The sequence below is a fragment of the Hyperolius riggenbachi genome, chromosome 2, assembly GCF_040937935.1.
Source record: "Hyperolius riggenbachi isolate aHypRig1 chromosome 2, aHypRig1.pri, whole genome shotgun sequence".
Taxonomy (NCBI): Eukaryota; Metazoa; Chordata; class Amphibia; order Anura; family Hyperoliidae; genus Hyperolius; species Hyperolius riggenbachi.
Genome location: NC_090647.1, coordinates 335,357,190 through 335,368,402, shown reverse-complemented (window position 1 = coordinate 335,368,402; position 11,213 = coordinate 335,357,190).

The window sequence follows — 11,213 nt, the reverse complement described above, 5'->3', positions numbered from 1 at the left end:
AACCCACCTCAGGAATATGTGCATACCCAATTAAAGGACAGATCTATGTTCAACCCCCAAGATCTCACAAAGGGAGGAACAATAGAAACTTTTAAAAAGGCAGTCCTGCATGAGTTGGAAACATTGAATGTGAAGGCCCAGAAAAATACTAAAGTGTATGGTGAGCAGATCAAGCAATTAGTAGAGGAAAAGAATTTAGTGCTAAAACCAGCAGATAAGGGGGGTGGGTTGGTAATTTTGAATGCTCTACAATATAAAAGTGAAATGACCAGGATCCTCAGTGATGGGAATACATATGTGACCTTGAGAAAGAATCCTACGTTGGATTACAAGGAGGTGTTAAAAATTAAATTATTAGAGGGGGAAAGAAATGGCATTATCTCCACTGAGGAATTAAAGTATCTCCTGCCCACTAACCCCCGGATACCGGTTATATACTATAACCCGAAAATTCACAAAGACGTCGACAATCCACCGGGGAGACCCATAGTCAGTGGGGTGGGATCTCTTACACAACGTCTGGGGGAATACATTGATTGGTTTTTACAACCTGAAGTAGCCAAATTGCCCTTTCTTTTGAAAGACACTAAACACCTTTTACAGAGAATGTCTAACATTACTTTACAGCCAGGAGACTTGTTAGTCACGGGGGATGTAACCTCATTATATACTGTTATCCCACATGAACAGGGGATAAACATAGTGGGTGAGGCCTTAAAGTCAGGTGGGGATTTGAAAGAGGTACAAGTTAAATTTATTTTGGATATATTGAGATATTCATTAACCCACAACTACTTCTGGTATCAAAATAATTACTACTTACAGAACACTGGCTGTGCCATGGGGGCCAAATTTGCCCCCAGTGTGGCAAACCTCTATATGGGGAAGTGGGAGGAGGAGATTTTACAATTAAATGGAGCAGGGAACGTCATTGCATGGAATAGGTTCATTGACGACCTTTTCATGATTTGGAGAGGCCCAAGAGGAGAATTAGATTCGTTCTGTACTTTGATGAATGAGCACTGGCCAGAGGTTAAATTATCACTTAATATTGATGCTAAAAAAGTGGAATTTTTGGATCTGGTGATTAGGGTTGAGGGCACAGAATTGGTGACTAGTACATTTTTCAAGCCCACAGATAAAAATGGCTACATTCCCAAAGAAAGTTGTCACCACAATCGATGGCTGGATAACATCCCTAGAGGCCAACTGATGAGGATAAGACGTAATTGCTCCCAAGTAGAGGAATATAGAGAACAGAGTAAAATATTAACAAAAAGATTTATGGAGAAAGGATATGATAGGAGGGTGTTACAGAAAGAAGTGGAAGAGATAGCTAAAATGCCACGAGAAAGTTTACTGGAGAATAAAAATAAGGCAGAAAGAAAATGGAGGGAGTTTGACATAGTGTTGGACTATAATAACCAGTACAGAGATCTGGAAAAAATTATCTAAAAAAACTGGAATATATTAAAGTTGGACCCCACCCTCCAGAAGGCAATTCCAGATAAACCGAGGTTCATCTATAAGAGGGCCCCAAATTTGAGATCCAAACTGGTCACCAGCTTCATTGACCCCCCCAGAATTAATTCCAGTAATTTACTGGGTCAAAATGGCTTTTTTCCATGTAGAAGTTGTAAGGGGTGCAAAGAGGCCACCACCAATAGAGGGCAATACGTGACGTCCAGAAATACTGGCAAAGTATGGAATATCAAGCAGTGTATTACATGTAAGACGGTGGGGGTAGTTTATATACTGTGGGGGTTATGATTTAACACGTCACAAATAGAAGCATAAACTGCATAGATTGGCCACTGGAGGGTAGTGCAATATATCATTTATTGAGGTTACCATGGAGATAATGATTTAACATGTCACAAATGGAAGCACAAAATGTATAGATGTGCCACTGAAGGGCAGTGCAGACATTATTTAGTAAAGTTACCATGGGAAGAATGATGTGTGGTTTAATAATGAGTACGGGGGGGGGGGGGGGATATGTATTTTGATTTGGGGGGACAGCGCGATTTGTCACACCCTCCGGGCGAATATGTTTTTAGACGGCTGTCAGTTTTTTAGAGTGATCCCAGTATCAAAGGGATTAATACAAATTAGTAATTCAACAGGTAAGAGCGCAATGAAATACTGAGGCAGCTTTCATATAGACAAGTAGGAATTAGTTTAGTTATTTTGAATATTGAAATTTTGATTTTAGAATCAGGATGGCCACCTAAGCCGGCATCCATGTTTTTGGAGTCCTAAGTCTGGGGACATATTTTCCATCTAAGTTTCCATCAATAGAACTAGTAGTGCAGTATAAGAGGACGGAGCGCGCCAGTGACGTCAGCCCCTGATGAGTCTGACTAGACGAAACGCGTAGGGCGGAGCTACGGCCGGCGCGTCTGACGTCACTGCACTAGGAAGTGTTTGAGGAACAGCTTAGCGAGGAGGACGCGAGTCAGCGCAGACCAGGCGAAAGGGTTACCAGGAGGGACACGGGACGCCGTTCACCCCATGCCCGGAGGCCAGGACAGATCTCGCTGCCGCCTATTTGATGTGCCATATGACAAGAAGATATAAGTGAGTGCGCATTCATTGCGCGGGCTATCGTGCTTTTTTATGCAGTTTTACACTATGATGTATTTTATGTGTTTTACAATTTCATGATTCCGGAGAGGAGCGAAGTGACATTAAACAGATCATTGAAGATTTTAAATATGCCTGGAGCTTATGTATGAAAAATACGCTAGACCCACCTGATTCTGAGGTGGTTGCTATTTGGTGAGCGCAATCCATATTGGGAGTGGATACACGAGTGTGACACGAGCACAATTGTCACAGTGGTGATTGACTGTATGTGGCAAAGTGCATGTGTATGGAGTCACGCTATGTGCCATTTGTATGTTGTTTTATAGGAAGGTGGAGAGCGCAGTTCATCTACTTGACATATTCTGACATCTGGAACCCTGACACAGCGATCCCACTACAAATTACAGTAAACTTGGCTGCAGTAAGCTCTGAATATCAACCTGTGGAAACATTGAGACACAGGAACTGTTTCTGGAAACTGCAGTATTGGACTGATAAGATACAAATAACTGAGAAGGGGATTTGGGAGATTGGTGTTGCAAATTGTGATAGGATTGAGTGGGCAGCGCAGCCTTGTATATTCATTGCAAATAAAATGTTTAATATAAAAAAACAAAAACAAAAAAAACATTACATTAAAAAAAATGTAAATATTTACCTAAGGGTCTAAACTTTTTAAATATCAATGTAAAGATGAAATATTTCTATATTTGTTTATTTTAAACTTGTAAATAGTGATAGATGCAAAACGGAAAAAATGCACCTTTATTTCCAAATAAAATATTGTCACCCTACATTGTGATATGGACATAATTTTAACGGTGTAATAACCAGGACATATGGGCAAATACAATACGTGAGTTTTCATTATGGAGGCATGTATTATTTTAAAACTATAATGGCTGAAAACTGAGAAATAATGATTTTTTCCAGTTTTTTTTCTTATTCTTCCTGTTAAAATGTATTTACAGTAAAGTGACTCTCAGCAAAATGTACCCCCCAAAGAAAGCCTAATTGGTGGTGGAAAAAACAAGATATACAGTAGATCAGTTCATTGTGATAAGTAGTGATAAAGTTATAGGCTAATGAATGGGAGGTGAACATTGCTCAAGTGAAAAAGACGGAACAAGAATGGGTTAACAAGCTGGCACCTTTGTAATGTTCTACATAGAACACCTGGGAGTGCTCCATTTAGTGAGACTGCATGTGGAAATCTGAATTACTGAAGTAACGGTAGCTGGGTAGTGAAACTAGTCTAAAGACATTCTTTGGCCCAAATGATCATTCCTGGTAGTTTTAAGCCAGCAATCTGATGTTTGTACAGGCTTCACCCTTTTTACCTAGTAATCCTCCAGGATGGGCAGGGCGATAAATAGCACCTGCCCTCTAATAATAAAGTGATGTCAGTTCCTTCCCAAGTGCAGATGTTTTCTTTGGGTAGAAACGCATGCCCAAGCACAAAACTTCAGAGGGACTGCTGCTCATCACAGCATCACTGGACGATGCCGCCAACAGAGACAGATGAGTCTTAAAAGAGGTTCTGCAGTCATCGCCTTAACTGCTTCCCGTCCACCTTATGGAGGGTGGTGGTGGGACAGCGGCTCTCTCAGGTCTCAGCGACGCCATATGGTGTCATCTCATGAGGAGCGAGATTTGACGGGAACTCATGCTCGCATGAGCGCGCGTTCCCGTCAGCATACACTGCTGGCCCCAGCGATCAGCCTGACAGCCAACGATCGGCGCTGGCAGGCTGTTTCTTTTATTTATTTAATCAAAAGTATTTATATAGCGCTGACATCTTACGCAGCACTGTACAGAGTATAGCCTTGTTACCTAACTGTCCCTCGGAGGGGCTCACAATCTAATCCCTATCATAGGCATATGTCTATGTATATATAGTGTAGTGTATGTATCTTAGTCTAGGACCAATTTGGGGGTGGGGAGACAAAAAAATAGTTGTTGTTTTTTTTCAAAAATGTAGGTCTTTTCTGATTAATGAAAAAAAAAATAGTAGCAGCAATCAAATACCACCAAAAGAAAGCTCTGTTTGTGAGAAGAAATGGGGGTAAGATTCATCTGGGTGCTAAGTTGTATGATCGAGCAATAAACCTTTAAAGTTGTGAAGTGCGGAATTGTAAAAAATGGCCTGGTCACTAGGGGGGGGGGGGGGGGGGTATAAACCTCTGGTCCTCAAGTGGTTACACTAGCCAGGGGGGTCTGGTGGGTGCTACTGGCAACACTGGAATAGTCCTGATCAACCACTTTCATTGAATGCATATGATGATGTGAAGACACTACTTCATACCTTCAATGCACGGCTTTTTGAAAGGACTAGCACAAAGAGCAATAGGTAAGCCTGGAAACTTTAAGTAAGAGGAATACAGAATCTACGATATTTATTCATTTATAAACCATGCCAATTGCCTGACTTCTGTGCTGATTGATGCTCTGCCTCTAATACATTTTATTAAGAGCAAACAGAAAAGCTTGCAGAGTTTATTTAGTGATATGTTGTAGGGAGAGATTTCAGTAACCAGCCCCTACCATTCAGACCGGAATAACTAAAGCTGGATACACATAGGGTTGCCAGGTGTCCGGTTTTAGACCGGACAGTCCGGTTTTTGGCCGCTGTGTCCTGTCCAAAAAGGCATGTTAAACCGGACAATTAAGATGTCTGGTTTTATGCCTTTTGCCACTTGCCGCCACCCGTCTGCCAGCGCTGCGTGACCGCTGATTCGCTGCCTGGCTGTCAGTCAAAGGCACAGCCAGCCAGCTTACGCGGCGTAAGTTACGCCAGCTTAAGTACCGCCCCCGAGCCCGCGCTTTCCGACGTTGCTACGGCAACGCCAACGCTGCGTTGCCAACGCACGCATGACGTGCGTCACTCATGTCATTTGCAATGCGATTCTGCATCTGCGAAGGAAGCAAGGTAAGGTCAGGAGTCTGGAGATATGGTGAGTGAGTGACCCATAATTCTCTGGTTGTATTTCCGCTCTTTGTGTGCATTGGCTCCGCTCTATCTCCCCTCCGTATAGTCCAGGCGTGACTTTCAATCTCATTCAATCTCGCCTGCGCCCGCTGCTTACTATACTTTACACTTGAATTCATACTATTGTACAACGCAATTTATACTGTTATACTGTTATATTTGTTATATTTGCTCAAAATGTGTACATACATGTATGCGCAGATTTATATTTTAACTTTATGCCTATGTATGTCCACTTTATTGTTCTCAATAAAAAATTTTGGTGGGAAAAAAAAAATAAATTTTAAAACTTCCCGCAAGAAATCGACCACTTCACTGTGCAAAAACGCCATAAATGCATTGCATTATTTGCATAGTTTTCCAGTTTTGTAATAGTTTTTCTGCTCTGTCTCTTATTATGTGCATTTACTGGTGAAAAGCGGTCTCTTATTATGTGCATTTACTGGTGAAAAGTGGTCTCTTATGTGCATGTACTGGTGAGGACAGTTAGTGACATGGCTATGTACACTGTAATGTGCTGCAGAAGATGTCAGTGCGATATAAATACTGTAAAAAACATTTTTTAAAAAGCCCATTGCTTAGCCCCACTCTACATAAAAGTGCGCTTCTGACTCCGCCCCTAACTCCACCCCCTGTCCGGTTTTCTCCATCAGCCGACCTGGCAACCCTAGATACACACAATGTCATTTTTGCGTCATGGACTGATTGTTCGATAATTTACAGCATGTCTGATCTGCTTCTGATCAAGAAAGGGGTCACTTGTGCAGTACTGATCAATGCTATGGGGAAACCCAGATTACCTAGAAAACATGTATTGATGGAAGCTTTAGGAACGAATCCAAGTAGGGATTGTACTGCAAACCACAATTTACCGGCACTTGCCCCGTTTTTCTTCTTTTGTATAACTTAGAGAGAGCACAATCACTTAGTGAGGTTATTAAGTGTGGGGAAGAGAACAGACAAAATTGAGTTTTCCGCAAGCTAAGTACCCACGTGACGATTTTCCCGCCGACCGAGGATTTTTGAGTGGATACAGACGCATGACGTAACGCAGCTTAGCGTCGCAATAACGACTGTCATGGCGGATCAGATTGCTAAGATCCTCGACTCCCATGCAAAGTACCGCAATTGCTTGAAGTCCCGTTCGCTCCCGGCGTGAAGCGTCGCATGACGTAGTGCGTACCCACCGATAGGAAGAGGCATCCCTGATGACCATTGTCAAGGGGACGTCGCAAAACCCGTCGGGTGGTGAGTACGCAGCTTTAAAACGACTCCACTATGGGTGGAAGTAAAGGGCAGCTAGCAGAGTTCTAGTCAACGATTTGTGTAAGTCTTGCTGCTAAATAATAGCTCCATAGATTGGGTAAACCAATCCCACCTAACAATCTGTGTTGATACAAGACATTGGCCTGAACCCTTGGTGGTTTATTATTCTAAATATTAGTAGACCTAAGCCTGTTTAAAAGCGGGCTCTAGGTCTCTCTCACCGCCACATGTCAGCGCGCGCGCGCGCACCCGCCACGAGAATGCACGCACCCGCCCACACTCCCTGGTCCCGTCCTCCTGCAGTCCCACCGGCTATGCATGCGCAGTAGCTAAAACACATGGGACACGGGTACAGGAGGATGACGCAGGGACAGTTAGAGTTTAATTACGTAGGATATCGGTTTAATTTCAACTGTATAAAGGCCAGATGATTTTTCAAAAGGGTACTAGCAACATTCTGAAAATATACGATATGTTGGGCATTAGAATCATTTTACAAGTGCCCCAGCCATGATCCCTGATATTTAGACCAGTCATATAAATGGCTCAAAATACCCCTGAACAATTGAGGATAGTTGGCTTCATACATTTTACCACAATTAGGAGTGAGATAGATACCCAAATATTCATATTTGTGTTTATGCCATTGGAAATCGAAGTTGGCTTCCAGTAAAGTAACTTCTTGCCCTGGGAGATTAATTGCATTGCAGTTGATTTGGTTGTGCCACCTTTCAGTCCTGATAAGGTGGTAAACCATTCTAGGATTTGGAATAATATAGGGAGTGATGTAACCAATTGGGAAAGAAACAAAAAAACATAATTTCTACATAATAGTGTACATGGAGGTGGGACCTTGTAGCGGCAGCTAGTGGTTCTATTGCCAAAGCAAAGGGCACCACTCCCAATTGAATTTTTTTCAATATAGTCTAGGTTTGAATTTACACATGGGATTATAATTACTGTTGTGGGATTATTGTAAAAAGATGAATTGGCCGACAGAATAGCCCTTCTTAGACTGAAGCCTGGTAGTGCTGAATGTAAATATTAACAGTTAAGAGTCAAATTCCTTACTGATTTCTACTTTTAACAGCAGGAATCTGGAATTAGTAAGGTCTGCATCTGCAGCTCTAATGGGAACCAAGCCTTAGGTATAACTAGCTGGTCGCCCGGCGTTGCCCGGGTATGTAATTGGCTAGTGTTAGCTCTGCCCACTTTTTCTAATCCTAACACACAATTACTCAATGATGACCTAGTTTGTGAGCTTTGCGGTCTTTGGCATCAATAATTGGCATTGAAATGAAATAAATCTAATTGGCTGTGGCCCCACTCCTTTGAAAATCAATAGGTGAATTTTGATTAGCTTTTGTAGGCTCCACCCACTTTTCTGAATATTAATCCCAGTCACCCAGTGACCAACTGTGCAAAGTTTAAGAAACCTGCCATTGACAGACAGTTTAAGAATGGCTGCAGTTTTCATTCTAGCAGTGAAATTTGTATTTTTCTCCACCCACTGATGTCCTAATCTTTCCCCGGTATGTATTTGGCTGCTGTTGCCTGTGGCCACTTTTTCTAACCCTAACACACAATTGTCAATAGTCAATAACCTGTGGTCTTTGGCATGAATAATTTTCATTGAAATGAAACACATTTCGCTGTTAGTGGCCCCACCCCTTTTCTTAGGGCCCGTTTCCACTCTCGCGGAAACGGCCGCGAATCCGCAGAGTTTCCCCGCAGGCAAATCGCGCGGGGAAACTCTGCCATAGGGGACAACGGCGCCGCCGGCCGAATCGCTTGCAGTAGCGATTCGGCCGGAAACCCCCACAGAATTCGCGGCGGAGGCTGCGATTCCCATAGCCGTGCATGGCACGGCTGATGGGAATCGCCTGCGATCCCGCCCACCCGCTCAGTGCCGGCGTGCGTCTACGAGACGCACGCCGCACTAGTGGAAACGAGCCCTAAATATTTAACCCCAGTCACCCAATGATCAACTGTACCAGGTTTGAGGCTTGTGCCATTAACAGTGCACAAATGGCAGCAATTAAATATCTGCCTTGAAAATCAATAGGTGAATTGTGATTGTTTTTTGTAGGCTCCACCCACTTTTCTGAATATTAATCCCAGTCACCCAGTGACCAACTGTGCAAAGTTTAAGAACCCTACAATTAATAGTGTAAGAATGGCTGCAGTTTACATTTTCCCAGTGAAATTTGTGTTTGTCTCTGCCCACTGATGACTCGGCATTGCCCAGGTATGTATTTGGCTGGTGTTGGCTCCGCCCACTTTTTCTAACCCTAACACAAAATTACTTAATGACCAAGTTTGTGAGCTTTGCGGTCTTTGGCATGAATAATTTGCATTGAAATAAAATAAATCTGATTGGCTGTGGCTCCACCCCTTTTCTGAATTTGAACCCTAATCACCCAATGGCCAACTGTACCAGGTACAGGTGATTAACAGTGCAAGAGGCTTGTGCCATTAACAGTGCAAGAATGGCATCAATTAAATATTCCCCTTAAAGATTAATAGGTGGATTTTGATTGGCTTTTGTATGCTCCACCCACTTTTCTGGATATTAATCTCAGTCACCCAGTGACCAACTGTGCAAAGTTTGAGAACCCTACCATTAATAGTGTAAGAATTGCTGCAGTTTACATTTTCTCAGTGAAATTTGTATTTGTCTCCGCCTACTGATGACCCAGCATTGCCCGATTATGTATTTGGTTGGTGCTGGCTGCGCCCACTTTTCCTAACCCTAACACACAATTACTCAATGACCAAGTTTTTGAGCTTTGCGGTCTTTGGCATCAATAACCTGCATTAAAATGAAACAAATCAGATTGGCTGTTTGGGGCTCCACCCCCTTATATAAATTTAAACCCCAGTCATGCAATGATCAACTGTACTAGGTTTGAGGCTTGTGCCATTAACAGTGCAAGAATGGCAGCAGTGAAATATTCCCCTGAAAAATCAATAGGTAATTTTTGATTGTTTTTTGTAGGCTTCACCCACTTTTCTGAATATTAATCCCAGTCACCCAGTAACCAACTGTGCAAAGTTTGAGAACCCTACCATTAACAGTGTAAGAATGGCTGCTGTTTACATTGTCCCAGTAAAATTTGTATTTGTCTCTGCCCACTTATGACCCTGCGTTGCCCGCTTATGTATTTGGCTGGTGTTGGCTGTGCCCACTTTCCTAACCCTAACACACAATTAATGAATTACTCAATTACCAAGTTTGTGAGCTTTGCAGTGTTTGGCAACAATAATTTGCATTGGAATGAAACAAATCTGATTGGCTATTTGTGGCTCCACCCCCTTTCTGAAATTGAACCCCAGTCACCCAATGATCAACTATACCAGGTTTGAGGCTTGTGCCATTAACCGTGCAAGAATGGCAGGTTTGAGGCTTGTGCCATTAACAGTGCAAGAATGGCAGAAATATTCCCCTTGAAAATCAACCAACTGTGCAAAGTTTGAGAACCCTAACAGTGTAAGAAAAACAAAAGTTTGCTTTCTTAAAACAGAAAGAATTTGCGATAATTCAGGTTGGAGTGAGCTTGAGATGTCCCCCAGTGCATCACTGTTGAATATTTGCAAATTAACCATTGTTACCCTTAGAAGCTAAACACACCTCCAGAACTGCTGGAATGCAATGATGTGTCAACTTATTAATTTGTACAGAGACATAATAATCCAACATGCATACAGACTGTTTTGGATTGTTTGATCCTCATCAGTGCATGGCATGGATTAATTTGGCTCTATGCAGTAGGGCTTGTAACACCGAGAGGTACAGACTAACCAGCAAGCTCATGGTGACCCAGAACTCATTGGAGTGTGTAAGGGACTACAATGGTCCTAAAAGCCCCCTTACTAAGATGTTAAGAAAAACAAAAGTTTGCTTTCTTAAAACAGAAAGAATTTGCGATAATTCAGGTTGGATTGAGCTTGAGATGTCTCCCAGTACATCACTGCTTAATATTTGCAAATTAACCATTGTGCCCTTAGAAGCTAAACACACCTCCAGTGTAACAGTGTAAGAATGGCTGCAGTTTACATTTTCCAGTGAAATTTGTATTTGTCTCCGCCCTCTCTTTGGTTATGGGAATAAAAAGTATCCTATACTTTATTCCAGGTAATGTACTATGTGTGTGCCAAATTTCATTCAAATCCGTTCAGCTGTTTTTGCGTGATCGAGTAACAAACATCCAAACATCCGAACTTTCCCATTTATTATATTAGTAGGATTGTTTCAGGTAACAAAGTGTAAAGTTTGTACACAGAAGTGTAATACTATGTATTGCAGATCTGTGTGAGGGACGGTGGTGCTTTTGGTATTTGATGCAGTTTACTTACTAGTCTCCAATTA